Below are 18,126 nucleotides of genomic sequence, written 5' to 3'. Positions count from 1 at the left end.
GGAACCAGAAAATCATATTTGTTTTCCTTCTCGCTATAAACTTTCAAAGGTTCCCCTCTGAATACCGCGTAAGGCAGTAAGTAGCCTGGTATTTGAGACCTTACACATTTTTATTCAAATCTGTCTTTCATTAATCGGATACTGTCCAAGGCCACCCAGCCTGTACCTTTTACTCATTTATAAAGAAATGGAAAATTCCTTACTGAATGAGTGACTGAATACATGCATGCAATGGTGATTGTCTTACACTTTATATAACACGTTCTCTGGATTTACTAATAAAAAATGCTGTAGGCCTCTTCCAGCGGCTTTCCCTCATCCTGGTCTGCATTGCTGGGGCTCTGGTTGCAGCCAACACTGAAGACTGCAGGGCACCTGACGAGACCGACATCTTGTCTTCCAGAGACGAGGGTAATGTCATGAGTCACTTCTTGGTCTTTCCCCTGTCTCTGCGCATGTGGTGTCAGCCGTGGTGCCTGCCAACCCGAAGACAGGACTTGCTACATATGTCAGCAGTGCAAGACACCCGAGTTACCCCGAGTTACCAAGGGCGAATCCCTATGGGTCCACAGCAACTGCAGTCCTTGCCTCCTCAGAAGAAAGAATTCGACTGAGGGGCGTAAGGCAGAAAAAGAGACCGAGCAAGTTTCAGAGCAGGAGTGGAAGTTTAGTTAAAAGGCTTTAGAACAGGAAAGAAAGGAAAATTCGCTTGAAAGAGACCCACGCAGGCGCCTGAAGGTCCAAGAGAGAAAAGAGAGCACAAGAAGACAGTAAAAAAAGAGGGTCTTTAACCTTGATCCTGGGACTTCATAGGCTCGCCTCTTCCCCAGGATGCTTCCCTTACAGGGTGGGTTCCCTGCGTGCGCAGTGCTCGCCTTACCCTTTGGGATGGAGCATGCGCAGTGTGTCTAGGGCGTTCCACGCAGGCCCCTCTGAGGCTTTCTTCCCTTTTCTGGTGGAGTGGAGCGTCAAACGTCACCATTTTTGTCTCTTAACGCGCATGCCCAGGAAGTTGCTTCTGCCTGAGGCCTGCATTCAATTAACATTTTGATGTTAACAGGTGCGGACCATCAGGAAATGGTCTCTTCTAGTGCGGTGGAATTGTCATTTTTAGAGAGGCGATGCGATAATTGCCGAATCATCACCCGAGATTTCTAGTGGGTGGTGGGCAGAGCTCTCTTCTGCCCCTTTCTTGCGTAATTACCTGTAACGCATAAAGGGGGCTTGACTGGGACTTTGGAGTGAATTCAGGGAAGCAAGCCATGCGCACCTCGGTAGACCACTGGGGATGAGACTTGAGAGTCTCTGGGCTTGCCGTCGGCCCATTGTAGGCAGATCAGTGCGAGGGATCCTCACACTCCGGCTACTACAAAACTGGGCCTTTACCTCTGCTTAACTAGAAAGAGGCCTGAGCGGGTGACTCATTCTCACTCATCAGAGCATCCGCAGTGCTGCAGCCCTACCCCAATCTGCCTGTGTCTACTGGGACAGCCTCAAGACAGCCTCAACACCAAGGGAAGGAAGAGGAAAAAACTCTAGTTGTACAAACTGAACAGAATTGAGGAGGAGGCTCCTCGGGACCGGTACTTTCCTCCCGCACTGGCCTCTCTCACCTGCCACCATCAACTTTTACCCTCTTGGAATGTTCAAGCTGTTTGTCATTCCCTGGGAGCAGCGTGTCCACTGAGCTTCTACATTTGGGGCTGAGTGACAAGACATCAAAGGGACGAAATGGGCCAGTTCCCTAATCTTACCTCCCTGCGTTAAAATGGAGAATATATGGGAGTAAATAAATGGAAAATACACAGTCATTTCTTTACCATCACAGTCAATAACGGCAGAATCACTCCAGGAGGAAATGCACTCTGGGGGACTTCCTTCATCTGAGACACCTAACCTGGGGATAGCTTGGCTCTGTGTTCCACCTCCACCACCAGAGACTCTCTGCCCACTCCCTTCTCTGTATTCTCCAAGATCTGGGTTCCTGGAGAAAGGAGAAATGTTTTCTACCTGGAGTGAATATATCTGGTGTCCTTCCAAATAGCTGCAGCCCATGCATCTTTAATAAGAAGGAAGCCCTGATGAATGTCACAAAGCCAATAAATGTGGCCACCACCATGGTGGAGATGTTGTTATCCAGCTGTCAAGTACCTGCAGTGTGCAGGGCAGAGTAGAGATCAGACATGTTGCCCACCCAATTGGCTGATGATCAAAGTGCCTGTGTGTTTCTGTAGGCATTTCCAGTTCAGTGTACATTTTAGAGGCAAATAAATACACTCAGACAACCATCTCCCGTTTTTCTTCTCCCTACCCTCCACCTTTGATAATGGAAGAAACTCTTTTCCCTTCCCCCTCCCTTTTATAATAAAACAGTTCCTTGGAGGTGTCAGTGGGGCTGCTTAGGGGCAAAGGCCGCGGATCCCAACTCTGCACCTAGGAACTGGCTGATCCTTGTGACCCGGTCAACTGGGACCCAGTTGTAGCCAAACCTCTCTTCTCTCAACGGCAAGACCTGCAATTGCTCAGTTTCATCACAGATCCCAGTGGTTCTAGCTAGACTCAGGCCAAAGATGACTTGGGCCTTTTGATGAAAGGCCTTTGGGAAATTAGCACTTTTCCACTGTATTATTGGAGCTGCAGAAACTTGCCTACCTCTGGGATTCTGTTCAGCGCCTGACATCCTGAAAGTTTGCCTGGGCTCCTCCCAGCCCTTGTCTAACCCTGAATGAGCTGGCACTGGCTCGGCAGCCTGGCCTCACCTGGGATCCCTGTTTGGCTTGGCCTTTGTCAAGGAGGCCAGGAGCCTGAGGAACTAGAGGATTAAGCAACAGCTTCCCAGGGGCGAATTCCTGCCTAGCGCCTGGTATCTGGTTTCTGAGCCAAGCAAGGGTGGCTCTGCTTCTGCTGATTCCTGATTGTGGTTGCATGCTATATCCTGGTTCTCTATTCCTGCCTGGATGTTCCTCCCCAAAAGGAATTAAGTCAAGGGCCCTGAGAGCTGCGGGCCCAGATGTAGCTCTTACACGCAAACACTTCCACTTCGGAATTCTCAGAAGTTATTAAGACCTCTTAGAGCCATGCTGGGATCCTGGTAGCTCTTCCTCTGGGCCCAACTTAATTAACTTGGCCAGGTGTTATTTTAGACACCTGAAATAGGCGAGTGCTTGGTATCAGGGTGTTTTAAATTTCAGAGAGGCATGGCATGGCATGGCAAGTTTGAGGCTGGGACTTATAATGCACAAATAAGAGCCTTCTTTGTCACTCTAACAGTTTTGCTCATCTTTTTTTTTTTTTTTTTTTTTTTTTGAGACAGAGTTTCCCTCTGTCGCCCAGGCTGGAGTGCACTGGCCGGATGTCGGCTCACTGCAAGCTCCGCCTCCCGGGTTTACGCCATTCTCCTGCCTCAGCCTCCCAGGTAGCTGGGACTACAGGCGCCCGCCGCCGCGCCTGGCTAGTTTTTTTGTATTTTTTAGTAGAGACAGGCTTTCAAGTTTTGCTCATCTTTACTCACTATGTCTCAGATCACCCTGTGGGTGCTGAAGAGTTATGTCTGATTGTTTTTGCACACAGGTCAGAAATGTTTGAAAGATAGTCTGAATTTCTTGCCTCCTTCCCTAGAGCAAACCTAATAGCTCAGACTGCAGCAAGCTGCTGATATTCTATCTCTGTGAACTAGGAGGTGATAAGCTGAGGAATGCCTCCTCCTATCCCAATTTTTACCTGAGATCCCAGAAACTGGCATGCACCATACACCCCGGGTTTGCCAGGGACAAACCTGTTTAAGCCTGTCCTGTTATACACGTGAAAACACCCTCTGTTGTTCTCGAAAGTGAAAGCTGGACAATGAATTATGGAGTTGCCCTGTGTATAGAGGACATCCCATTCATTCGAGCTGTGTTCTTTCCAGACGTACAGAGAGCATGCTATGGCTGGAGAAGTTAGGGCTGAGAAAGGGAAGTGACTTGTCTACACTTACATAGTGAGTCAGTAGCAGAACCATTTAAGAGAATGCAGGGGCTTTGACTAATGTGCTACTCACTCCTGACACCACCCTGGTAAAGGGAGTAGAAAGGACAGGAATAGTTCAGTTGACAACATGTGGTGGAGGAGAGAAGCCTGGGTGCCTATGCATGTGAAATGACATTAGAAGGCTTCCAAAAGGGCAGGCGCAAAATAATATTGCACAGTGCAATTGATCTTTAGTGGGAGCTCAAGAGCTGTTGGTTGATGAGTGAGTTGATGAGTTACAAGTGCCCACAGGGAGAAGGAAAACATCAAGCAGGATGACCAGGGGGTGCTGCAGAGAGGAAGCAGTGAACTGCCCGCAGCTGGCTGAGCCTGAGCCTGTGATGGGGCCGAGGGTGTGCAGGCACCCTACGGGCGGAAGGACTCAGGCTACCTCTAAGTCTACTGAGGCATTATTTACCAAGATGAGGGTTGAGCTGGACTCTGAAAAGGAAATCTGGTAAGGAGAAAGAGGCGAGCCCAGCATGAAGGAAGGAGGTGTAGGGACAGTGGGCAGACGAGACTGCCCGGGGCAGAGGGAGATGGAAGAAAAGAAACAAAGAATGTCTGCCCAGCATCCTCATTTTTTTGGTTTTCTGGGAAAATGGTGAAACTCTTGCAAGTGGCGATTACAGAGGGCGGGAGTAGGAGAGAAACCACAGTGATTTTTTTTTTCAGGACCAAAAAAAATGTTTTCCCCAAACTAAACAAAGTCAGATTGAGAAATTCAACATAGTACCTCAGGGACCTGGTGGCTCATTGCTACGTCTTGCCACAGGCGCCGGCCTCAGATGCTCATGGCCGCCTGGGGAGGAGACGAGGACATTTAAACTTTTCAAGATCCAAACGGTCATGGTTCTCTTTTTGCAAAATAGTTTTTGTCGACCTCCTGTAGATAGTGGGGGTCACACCTTTTGTGAACCGCAGCACGACATGTGCCTGGATGCCTCCTCCCCACCTGTTACCTGGCCAGGGAGCCTCACCTGCCTCATAGGACAGCCTCATAGCCTGTGACTTAAGTGTGGTCCTCTTACACTGAAAGCCCCCAAGTGATGGCTGCTGTTGTTACCTAAAAGGTCATTTCCCTCAGATGACACCAGTGCTTTAGGATCATTAAAGAAACAAAGGAATCTTCTAATTACAAGATGAAACTCTGCCTTCAAAAAGGGAGATGCGGCCAAATTCTTTAGGAAAAACTGGAGCTGGGGCCTGGGTGGTCCTGCTGGTATTCCTTCTTTTGTGATTAAATGAAGCCATTCATTTCAGAGCTGCCTTAAAAAAATGTAGGAGTCATTCAACCTTCTTCAGCAAATTATAGTGATTTTAAATGAACAAAAAAGTCAGTGGCCCTATTCACATCCCCACCCCTCCCCGCGTCAGAAATCATGTATCTGATGATGGAAATTATCCACAGCCTGAAAAGAAAAAATCATGGCAACTTCTCAGTTGCACATCGTACTTTCATATTTCTATTTATGTGAAATTCTTATTCTCAACCATCTGATTTTTGTTAACCTTAGGGATCTAAATCTAGTCAGGTCTTGTGCCTGCAGACCCCTTTAATTAGCGCGATAACTCAAATTGTTTTCAAATTGAGGTGGCTGTGCTTCTGATTCTTATCTGTGGAGCCAGAGGCCTTGGGGCCACCTGCACAGCCCCATTGGCTGAGATTTTATCTGCAAGCACTGCCCTCCCTCACAGGACTCTGCTGGCCAGGGTTGAACTCTGAAGCTTCTCCAACCTCAGGTGGAAATCTGAGTTCTTGCCCAGCCCAGACTGCTGGGGGATCTCAGCAGCCCACCTCGGCACACAGGAGGAGTGAGTGCTGAGCTGGCACAGCAACTCTATCCTCCTGTCCTCACCCTGGGATTTCTGATTTGCTGCAGGGTGTGGGAGAACCCAGCTCCCACCTCTGCTAGCTGTGCAGAGTGGAGAGGACGTCACCCTCTCAGACAAGAATGAGGGGCTTGCCCACAGTCTCAGCACCTCTCAAGTGGTCTCTGGAGGCAGCCCAGGCCACTGGCTACGATCCTGGGATCCTGGGATCTACGTAGTCACTGGTGCCAATGTCCATGCTAATAACTCTAGTGGCCACCTGTCCAGGTGAGGGCTGAACCCCGGCACCAACGTAACTTTTTCCAAGCAGCCTAGATTAGGCAATTGAAAGAAACAAAAACAACCGTGAGGTAGAAGGAACTTCAGCATAATCCTAGTTTTTATTACATAAATAGAGGGTGGGGGTACCCACCCCACCAAACCAAAAGGATTCATGACGCAGTGCAAAGTGCCATGTGCCTTCACAAAGAGAAGGGTCATGTCAATGTCAACTCCTACAGCAATTCAACTGTACAGAGACAAATGGTGTTTAAAAAATTCCGTTTTATTCATTGGTAGTTTTTCCCTTTTTAACAAAATTGTCTATATTTAAGGCATACAACATGATGTTTTGACACACATATACAGAGTGAAATCGTTACTACAGTCAAGCAAATTAACATATTCATAATCTCGCATAGTTATTTTTTGTGCGTGTATGGTAAGAACACCTAAAATCTACTCTCTTCACAACTTTCCAGTGTACAATATAATATTACTAACTATGCTGTACACCATACCTTTAGATTTATTTATCACATATTTGCACCCTTCGACCTCTCCCCATTTCTCCCTCTCCCATCCCCGGTAACAGCCATTCTACTGTCTCTTTTCTACTTATTTAACTTCTCTTTTAGATTCACATATAAGATGAATCACAGTATTTTTCTTTCTGTGGCTGGCTTATTTCACTTAACATAATGTCCTCCAGGTTCATGCATGTTGTCAAAAATGGCAGCATCTCCTTTTTAAGGGCGGTATAATATTCCACTGTGTGTGTGTGTGTGTGTGTGTGTGTGTGTGTGTGCATAAAAGCATACTGATTAAGGAAATTGTTTAAGCCATACTGGTCTGTGGTCTGAGTTAGACCATGATTGTGTCCTTTCCTTTGGCTGACCTTTATAATCCCTCAATAAGCTGTGCTAACATAGGGAGGCTGCATTTCCCAAATCCCTGTGATGAGCAGTTTCTTTATCCATTCATCAGTTGATGAACACTTAGGTTGTTGCCATATCTTGGCTATTGTGAATAATACTGCAATGGACATGGGAGAACAGGTATCTCTGTAAGGTACTGATTTAATTTCCTTTGGGCATATATCCAGCAGAGAGATTGCTGAGTCATATGATAGGTAGCTCTATTTTTAGTTTTTTTGAGAAACCCCTGCAATTTTTTCCATAACGACTGTCCCAGTTTATATTCCTACAAACAATGTATAAGGATTCCCTTTTCTCCACACCCTCTCCAACACTTGTTCTCTCTTCTTTTTGATAATAGTCATCTTGATGGATGTCAGGTGATATCACATTGAGGTTTTGATTTGCATTACTCCGATAATTAGTGATGCTGAGCACCTTTTCATATACCTGTTGGCCATTTTTATGTCTTCTTTGGAGAAATGTCTGTTCAGGTGCTTTGCCCATGTTTTAACTGGGTTATTCTTGTTGTTGCTTTTGAGTTGTGTGAGTTCCTTATATATTTTGTATATTAACCCTGTATCAAATCTCATGTTGGTGCAAAAGGAATTGTGGTTTTTGCCATTAAAAGTAATGGCAAAAACCGCAATAACTAATATATGGTACACAAATATTTTCTCACAATCCATAGACTCTATTCTTTTCATTTTGTTGACTGTTTTCCTTGCTGGGTGGAAAATTTTTAATTTGATATAGTCCCACCTATTTATTTTTGCTTTTGTTGCCTGAGGTTTTGATGTAATATTCAAAAAAATCATTGCCAAGGCCAATGTCAAGGAGCTTTCCCCCTATTTTCTTCTAGGAGTTTTATGGTTTCAGGTGTTAGATCTTTAATCTATTTTAAGTTGATTTTTGGGTCTGTTGTGAGATGGGGTCTAATTTCATTCATTTTCATGTGAATATCCTGCATTCCCAATACCATTTACTGAAGAGGCTGATTTCTCCGTTGTACCTTCTTGGTGCTCTTGTCAAAAATTAGTTGATTGTATATGCTTGGGTTTATTTCTGGACTGTCTATTCTGTTTTGTTGGTTTATGTGTCTGCTTTTATGTCAATACCATACTGTTTTGATTACTATAGATTTGTAGCAAAATATAAAAATCACCAAGTATGATGCCTTCAACTTCGTTTTTCTTTCTTAGTAAGTTTGGCTATTGGGGTCTTCTGTGATTCCATACAGATTTTAGAACTGATTTCTCCAGTTCTGTAAAAAATGCCATTGGAATACTGACAAGGATGGTTTTGAATCTTCATACTGCTTTGTGTACTATGAACATTTTAACAATGTTAATTCTTTCAGTCCATGAATATGGGATCTCTTTCCATTATTTGTGTCATTTTAAATTTTTTTATCAATGTTTTATAATTTTCAGTGTGCAGGTCTTTCAGCTATTTGGTTAAATTTATTCCTAATTATTTTATTCTTTTTAATGTTATTAGTGAAATTGTTTTCTTTATTTTTTATTTTTTGGATAAGTCATTATTGTTGTGAAGAAAGGTATTGATTTTTGTATGTTGATTTTGTATTCTCCAACTTTACTGAATTTGTTTATTAGTTTAAACAGGTTTTTTGTGTGTGTGTTTGAAGTTGTTAGTGTTTTCTACATATAGGATCACGTCACCGGTAAACAGGGATAATTTTACTTCTTTTCTTATTTGGATGCCCTTCATATTTTTTTCTTATCTGACTGCTCTGGCTAGTACTTTCAATACTATGTTGAATAGAAGTGGCAAGAATAGGCATCCTTGCCTTGTACTGGATCTTAGAGGAAAAGCTTTCCATTTTTCTCACTGCTTATGTTGCTGTCTCTGGGATTTTCATAAATGGCCTTTATTATGTTGAGGAAATTTCCTTCTATACCTAAAACGTTGAGACTTTTTAATCAAGAAAGAATATTGCACATTCTCAAATGCTTTTTCTGCATCTATTGAGGTGAACATGAATAATCTTAAAGAGCACTTTGTGAAAGTGACTTACAGAGTGGTTGTGCCTAAAGCACTGACTCAAAAAATGATCAAGTGGTGGCTGGGCGCTGTGGCTCACGCCTGTAATTCTAGCACTTTGAGAGGTCGAGGGAGCAGATCACCTAAGGTCAGGAGTTTGAGACCAGCCTGCCTAAAATGGCAAAACTCTCCACTAAAAATACAAAAAAATTAGATGGGTGTGGTGGTGGGCACCTGTAATCCCAGCAAATTGGGAGGCTGAGGCAGGAGAATTGCTTGAACTCAGGAGCCGGAGGTTGCTGTGAGCTGAGAACGTGCTATTGGACTCCAGCCTGGGCAACAGAGCGAGACGCTGTCTCAGGAAAAAAAAAAAAAAATCAAGTGGGCAAGAATTGCCAAATATGCATAAGGAAAATTATCTCAGAGAGGCTGGGGGTGGGGGTGGGTAGACAGATCAGCTTAGCCTCTAAGGTAGGGCATGTATATTCTTGTAGTAAGAAGTTATATAAAGGGCCTTCTCTTTGTAGGAACAGTAGCTTCTGCCCTAATTATAGGTCATTGTCATCATCTACCTAAAGTAGTAAGCATTAGACACTTGATGAGTGAGGATCAGGTGAAAGTAGTAAGTGTTGCTTGTAAGAGGTGAAAAGAAGGGCTATTCAACAAATGGTGTTGGAACCAGTGGCTAGCCACTTTAAAAAAAAATTAAGCTCGTTCTTTTTTTTTTTTTTTGAGACGGAGTCTTGCTCTGTTGCCCAGGCTGGAGTGCAGTGGCCCGATCTTGGCTCAGCAAGCTCCGCCTCCCGGGTTCACGCCATTCTCCTGCCTCAGCCTCCGGAGTAGCTGGGACTACAAGTGCCCGCCACCATGCCCGGCTAATTTTTTGAATTTTTTTTTAGTAGAGATGGGGTTTCACCGTGTTAGCCAGGATCCATCTCCTGACCTGGTGATCCGTCCACCTCGGCCTCCCAAAGTGCTGGGATTACAGTGTGAGCCACCACGCCTGGCCTAAGCTCGTTCTTACCATACCCTTTCCCCCAATAAATTCCACGTGGATAAAAAACTTAAAGGTAAAATTTGAAACCCTAAGATTTGAAAAATCATGGGTGTGTTTATTGATGATCTCTGTATAGCGAAGTCCTTTCTAGTGTAGAAGCCACAGATTTAAAAAATTACAAATTTAATACCATAAAAGTATACACACTTTTGTATGACAAAATTACTTTTAAAAATGTGAAAATCAGGGCAAATACTTGCAACATACATGAGAAACACAGGGTTAATTTTCTTAAATTATAAAAAGCTGGTACAAACCAATAACAAAAAGCTGGCACGAATCAATAAATTAAAAATTGGGCAAAGAATATGAATGGGCAGTTTATAAGAAAAGTCACACAAATGTGTGCTAAGCACATTCACTTGATATGAAGAATGCATAGCCAAATCATAACAGGATACCATTGTTCACCTAATTGGCAGAGACTATGAAGTTTTTAAAATAATTAGTGCCTGTGAAGAAACGTGGAGAAAGGAACTCACAAATATTGTTATGGGGACTGTTAACTGGTGGTCATGTTGCTAATATTAATCGACTTATCTGAGAGCAATTTAACAAAATCAACTGTAATTTTCAGCGTATGCTCCCTTTGCTCGAGGAATTCCACTGCTTGAATTTAGACTACTACTGCCTTGACAAAATTATACCAAAATATGTAGGACAAGGATGTACATCACAGCATTGCTTATAATAGTGGAAACAACTGGAATTTACCTAAATATCTATCAGCTGAGACTACTTAGACAACAGAACTTTATGAAGCAGGTTTTAAAAAGGTGAAAAGTTGATGGGTAGAGTTTGCATATAAAGGATTTTTAATTTTAATAAGTAGAAAATAAAGAAGCAAGGGCAACATATTTAGCAATATCTGACAAAGTTTTTAAATTGTGTAAAAACTTTTGGGCACATTCCCCAATGTATTTATTTATTTATAGAACATATACATGTATATGTACATAAAGAGATACAAAAATAGAGCAAAAGGGGTGAATTAAAACAAAGAAATATAAGCTGTACTATATTTTTATGCCCCTGAATTGTTTTAGAGACTTTCTTGGATGTGTGCACCTACTCTACATTAGAGTGGTGTGAGTACATCATTATGGAAATTTAAAACTTTGTCTGCAAATTCTTTGACACTTCTTCCATTGGGAGATGAAATCCCCTTCACACTGGGCAAGCTTTTGTGGTTGTTTTGACCAATAGGGGAAGAGAGAAATGATAATATGTGATACTGAGTCTTGGCTGTAAAAAGTGATGCATCTTCTGCCTTGTTGCTAGGATACTTGTTCTTAAACCTTTAGTGGCTAAATGGGCAGCCTGAGATCACCATGCTATCAGGAAGCCCAAACTAACACAAGTGGAAAGATGATGGGGAGAGAGATGTGCCCAGGTGCTCCAGCTTTAGTCTCTGCCTGCCCCTGCACAAGCAATACCAGGCCAGCCTGCTGAGCTCTTTCCACATTCCTGACCCACAGAAACCAGGACTGAGGAGAAACACTTGCTACTGTTTTAGACCGCTATGTTTGGGGGTGATTTGTTATGTAGCAATAAATAATAGAAATAACCATGATCCCAAATTTTTGTGCACACTCGTGTGTGTGTGTGTGTGTGGTGTTGTGTACACAATTGGCCCTTGAACAACATGGGTTTGAACTGTGCAGGTCACTATACACAGATTTTCTTCTACCTCTGCTACCCCTGAGACAGCAAGACCAGTCAGTCCCTCCTCTTCCTCCCCACTCCTCAGCCTACTCAACATGAACACAATGAGGATGAGGACCTTTAGGATGATCTACTTCCACTTGACACATAGTAAGTATATTTTCTCTTCCTTACGATTTTCTTAATAATATTTTCTTTTCTCTAGCTTACTTTTTTCTAAGAATACAGCATCTAATACATATAACGTACAAAATAGGTGTTACTTGACTGTGTTATTGGTAAGGCTTCTGATCAACAATAGGCTTTTGGTAGTTATGTTTTAGGGGAGTCAAGAGTTATATGCAGATTTTCAACTGTGTTGGGGGATCGGTGCCCCTAACCCTCATGTTGGTCTAGAGTCAACTGTATATATATATATATGTGTACACACACACACACACACACAATATTTTTATATATGCAAATGTACATCCACATTTGCTGTGTTTTGCATAATTTTGAGGCAATAAAGAACAGAAGGAACTGCTGAGAATGGTTATTTTTGAGTGGTGGACTGGAAGGCAGGGAAGCTGTGATAGTTAATTTTAGGTCTTAACTGGATTAAGGAATACCTAGAGAGCTGGTAAAGCCTCAAATCTGGGTGTGTCTCTGAGGGTGTTTCCAGTGGAGACTGGCATGTGAGTCAGTGGACCGAGTGGGAAAGATCTGCCCTCAGTGTAGGTGGGCACCATCCAATCAGCTGGGGGCCCATAGAGAACCACAAGGCAGAGGAAAGGAGAATTCTTTCTTTCTCTCTCCTGCACCTGGGACACCCTGCTTCTGTTGCCCTTGGATCTCAGAACTCCAGGCTTTTCAGCTTTTAGAGTCCAGGACACCCTGGGTTCTCAGGCCTTTGGCCTCAGACTGAGAGTTGCACCATTAGCTTCTCTGGTTCTGAGGCTTTTGGACTGAGCCACGCTACGGGCATGCAGTTTGTGGGCAGCTTGTCATGGGACTTCTCTGCCTCCATAATCACATAAGCCAATTCCCCTAATAATCCTCTCCTGTCTCTCTCTCTCTCTCTCTCTCTCTCTCTATCTATCTATCTGTCCATCACCTATCTATCTATCTATCTATCTATCTATCTATCTATCTATCTATCCATCCATCCATTTATCTATCTCCTATTAGTTTTGTCTCTCTGGAGAACTCTGACTAAGATCATCTTTGTTAGAAATGGAATGTTAATGCTCTATTGTTGCTGCATGATCTATACTTTCTTTCTTGTGTATCTTTTAAAATCTTTACCTGGCTTGGGAGGAAACCATCCTTTTGTCTGCTCATATTAGCTTTTCTAAAGTCTGGAAGCATGAAGTTTCTGCACAGTACCAAGCTGGACTGAACAACAGTAATGTGCTTAACGTTATCCAAAACTGATTCTAGTTATCAATTGCACAGTCCTTGGAGTCATATTTGAAGGTCCACATCCTGGTTCCATCATTTCCTATCCTCTCTAAACCTCAGGTTCCTCTTCTGTAAAATACAAATAATACCAGTACCTACCTATATTAGTTATCTATTGCTGTATGATAAATTACCCCAAAACTTAGCAGCTTGAACCAATAAACATGTATTAGCTACAACCTCTGTGGTTTATGAAGCCAGGCACGACTCAGCCAGGAGCTTCTGGCTCAAAGTATCTCATGAGGTTGCAATCCAACTACTGTCTGAGGCTGCAGTCCCATCTGAAGGTGTGACTGGGGCAGGATCCTCTTCCAAGTCCATGCATGTGGTTGCCAACAGGATTCCATCCAATAGAGTCTGTTGGACTGAAGGTTCCATTTCCTCACTGGCTGTTGGCTGGGGGTCTCCCTCAGTGCTTTGTCACATAGACCTCTCTACAGGGTGGCTCATGGCATGGCAGCTGGAGCACCAAAGAGAGAAGTCACAGACTTTTTACAATCTGATCTTGAAGGGGACATCCTATTACTTCGACATACTCTACTCATTCAAGGCAAGTATATGAATCCGGTCCACACTCAAGGAGAAGAGATTATACAAGGTAACGAATGCCAGGAGGTGAGGATCAACAGGAGCCATCACAGAGGCAGCCTACAAAAGACCTCATAGAGTGGTTGTGAGCATTAAATGAATTAATGTCAGTGTTTAAATCATAGTATCGCTCAACAAATGGAAGGTCTTATTAATATTATAGATATCTGTCTGTGTTTAACATTAAATATCAAGTGTTCTTTTCTCTTTTTTTTGAGACAGAGTCTTGCTCTGTCACCGAGGCTAGAGTGCAGTGGTGTGATCTCCACTCACCGCAACCTCCACCACCTGGGCTCAAGTGATTCTCCAGTCTCAGCCTCCTGAGTAGCTGGGACTACAGGCACACGCCACCATGCCTGGCTAAGTTTTGTATTTTTAGTAGAGACAGGGTTTTGCCATGTTGACCAGGCTGGTCTTGAACTCCTGACCTCAAGTGATCCACCTGGCTCAGCCTCCCAAGGTGCTGGGATTACAGGCGTGAGTCACCTTAAGTGCTCTTTTCCTGCAACTAATTTATGGTGAGATTTCAGTGAGGCCCTTTGGCCAGAAATGTACTAATTTATCCACCTAGGTGTTTTCTCAGACTCCCCAAGGCAACACTGACTTAGGAGCGGCTCCTGCCGAGCAGTGATGTGGGCTGGGCCTGTCATGGCTTTGGGCCTTCTCAGTACAGCTCATCGAGCAGTCACTGAGTCTGTATTAGTGCCTATAACAAGATGGGAACCCAGGTAGTAACTGAGGACCTAGCAGTGAACCAGGCATGTGTAATTTCTGCCTTTACAGGGCATGCAAGTTACTGGAGGGGATTCAGACAGAGAAAAGACAACTTCAGCCATTCCTGGGCGCTCTTAAATACTGATATCCAGAAAGGCATAAATCTAAATGATTACTCTTCTCTTACTACCTCAATATTTGAGGGCAAATGAGGAGGTTTATTATTGTTAATTATTTAATTTCAGAAATATATAATTCATTTAATTAAAATCTATTTAATACCTAAAATGTTATATTTATGAAATTTACTAACACCAAGTGTGCCCTCACTCTGGTGGAGGCAGGAAACTAAACTGCCTGCCACCGTCATGAGATCAGGCTCACCATGTGGTGATACTTTGGTTTCCTAGGAGACTTAGCCCTGGCACAGGCACACAGCTGGACACATGCAAATAATTGCTATCCTCGCCAAGTGTTCAGCTGCTCTTTGTACAAGCATCTCTACAGTCTCAAAAAGTATATATTCATGCATTCAACAACTGTTTTATGAACAATAAGCAAATGCTATATTAGGGTACTCTTTGGATCCCACCTATTTCCAAATTTCAAGGACTGCATTCTCTCCATTCATTGTCCTCCAACACAGCTTTCGAGACTATGAATTGGGGTCTCCCACTCATAGGCATGCCAGCACAGCATAAGGTAGAGAGCAGAACAGGAGCCATCAGAGTGGACTTCGAGTCAATCACAGAAACAACAGCAATAAGCCACAAAGACTGAACAAGCGGGGAAAAGGGGCAAGGAAATACAGTTATAGAGCACAAAAGTTCTCCAAACAATTTTAAACATTTTCTTCTCACTCTTACAATTCCCACTTTCTGTGTAGGAAAACAAAGAAAAAGAAAATGCCTTGTACGAGGTCCTTACTCCTCCAGTGGGAGTTGAGCCAGAGTCTTTATGGAATGAGAAGGGAGAGAATTCATAATTAAATAAACAGCAAACAAACCTCAGGACAAATGTTACCCCTTATCTTACCTAAACTCTACAGTATTATAATTTACTCAGTCAATCAATAAGTACTTTTTAGCATCTACTCTATACCAGGTACTATTCTAAGCTCAAGTTTTATCACGGTACTCCAGTTTTCTCCTTGTAATATTTACATTCAGTAAACACTTACCACTAAACCTCCTGGCATGCAGAACTATAATCTGTAACCTATTATACACTTCTGAAAAATGTTAACAGAACCTTAGTTGGCAAGATCAAGAACTCATTAAAAATGGAGTTTAGAGAATAAAAATTTAAAATGATACTATGTTTGAGTAATTACATACACACATATATATATGTAAAAATATATACATAAACCAAATATTCAGGAAGATACCAATTCTGAAACAAGCTCTGTCTATATTAAAGAACTCCTCTGCTGGAAATGTTTTCTCCTTAATCTCCTTCAGATATTTAGTATATATCTGTGATATCATGATTTTCTAGAGCATATTCTCCAACAAATGTCATGTTACATAAGCTATGTGTTCTTTCATGTTTAGAAACTAGCCCTCACTGTGAAGTATAACATCTTCTTGCATTCACATCCTCCCTTGTTTTATCTGTGCAAATCTCAGCAAAATCTTGTGTAACTGTATTAGTCAGCTTCACTGCATAACAAACAATCCCCCAAAATCTCAGGAGTTAGATCATCAATGTATTTCCTGCTCATGATACATGTAGGCTATGAGTCTGCTATGGCTCTGTCCCATGTGTTTCGTCATCCCAGGATACAGCTGAAGGAGCAGCTCCTATCTGGAAAACACTTTTCTCTTTGAAGAGGGCAGAAGAGCAAGAGACCAAGTGGAACCACACAATCACATTTAAAACTTCTGCTCCTAAGTGGCATGTACCTTGTCTACTCACATGTCATCGGCCAATGAAAATCACATGACCAAGTCTGATAGGGATACGGAAGTACACTTACCTATAAAGGGTCTAAGGTAGGGATGTATAATCCTTTTAAAGGAGAAAAAAAAAAAAAGGACAAATAATTGCAAACAATACTGTAATCTACTACAGTAACCACTTGGCAATTTCCCAAAATACTGAGGAACTTAAGGGCACATTTTTCTTTTCTGGATCTACATTTCTATCCATTCATTGAAGGGTAGAACACAGGCAGTTTCTCAATCATGGCATGCATAACCTACAAGAAAGGAAAGTCATCACTCTGAAGGATACTGAACTGAGCCCAACATCAGCTAAAAGATCACAGATTTTGAAATTTTAAAAAACAAATGCTGAACCTCATTATTACAACACTCGGGTTAACAAAGGATTGCCATAGTTCACTCAGCATTATCCTGGCAACTTCATTTCACTAATGTCCAATTTTGTTTTTAGTTTCCTGGGATTCAAAACCAAAAGAAGGGAAAGGAGTGGCTAACATTCATGCTAACACTTGTATAATGCTCTAAAATTTATTTCAATAGCACTTCCGCATTCACAGTAATTGCAGAAGTGATGAACACAGTTAAGAAGGACATGCTCTACTTGGGGAATTAGAATTAGAAGTAGGAGAGGCAGGATAATATTTGCTTTTATATGAGAAGTAAAATTATAGTGTTACATGTGCTTAATCATTGTAGGGACCTAAATCATTGCAGGTATCTGTTTATGCCATTTGTTGGAAAAAACTGGGACAGGATACTGTTTTCCTTCCTTTAATATTTTTAAATCACCGCCTACATGACAGGCGCTGTGAGATGAATATCTCATACTTACATATACACACGTCTATTATTTCCACATCTCTGATTTTTCCCTGTACCCAGGGATTTACTTCTAGTCATAAAAGAGGGCTTACCTTAGATTTCCTGCCATAAAGCTCCTTCCCTTTATACTAAGTCATACTTTCTACAGTTGGCTTAAGAGACACATTTTATAATGAGAAAACTAAAATGGAGTCTTTTTAAAGACATGCCCAAGACACTCATACTAAGAAGATGACTACTTCACTCCCTTCACTCCTTAATTTGTGGTCCATTGAGATGACTGATTGACATGTAGATAGATAGATCAATAGATACATAGATAGCTACATGGATGAAAGATGATAAAGAGAGAGAGAGAGATGAAACATAGATGATAGAGAGAGATGAATAGTTTCTCACTCTTGGTGTACAAAGTGAAGAAGTCAAGGTAAAATACTGGCAAGCACTATGCCTTGGTCATAGTACCCACTTCAAATTGGAGAACATGGTCAAGTCAACCATCTAGGAAAGAAACAAGAGCCGTGTCCACTTTGTCATTCAAATAAATGTCCACGATGAATACTGTGCCTTCCTAAAGAACTTGGAGCTCAACATTTTGACATTTCATATAATAACCAGCACACTATGACCATGTGGTAGATGTTATAGTGAATTATGTCCCCTTAAATTCATATGTTGAACCCCTAATCCCACTAACCTCAGAATGGGACTCTATTTGGAGACGGGCTCTCAAAGAGGTAATTAAGTTCAAATGAGGTCATTACTGCGAGCCCTAATCCTATATGACTGGTGTTTGTTAATAAGAGGAAATTAGGATACAGATGCACTCAGGGTGAAGACTGTGTAAGGTGAACTGGTGAAGGTGGCC

General features: G+C 42.3%; 1 long non-coding RNA gene across 1 annotated transcript; it reads right to left on the bottom strand.

The window, feature by feature from the left end:
• Nucleotides 1–232: 232 nt before the first annotated feature.
• LOC104678281 lies at nt 233–16,075 on the bottom strand. The gene is made up of 4 exons (XR_750158.2): nt 15,859–16,075; nt 5,916–6,152; nt 5,148–5,273; nt 233–1,029 (listed from the first exon to the last, which is right to left on the bottom strand). It is a non-coding gene; the product is annotated as an uncharacterized LOC104678281 (long non-coding RNA).
• Nucleotides 16,076–18,126: the final 2,051 nt, after the last annotated feature.

Source organism: Rhinopithecus roxellana, chromosome 8, assembly GCF_007565055.1.
Source record: "Rhinopithecus roxellana isolate Shanxi Qingling chromosome 8, ASM756505v1, whole genome shotgun sequence".
Lineage (NCBI taxonomy): Eukaryota > Metazoa > Chordata > Mammalia > Primates > Cercopithecidae > Rhinopithecus > Rhinopithecus roxellana.
This window is presented reverse-complemented; position numbering and strand designations above follow the sequence as displayed.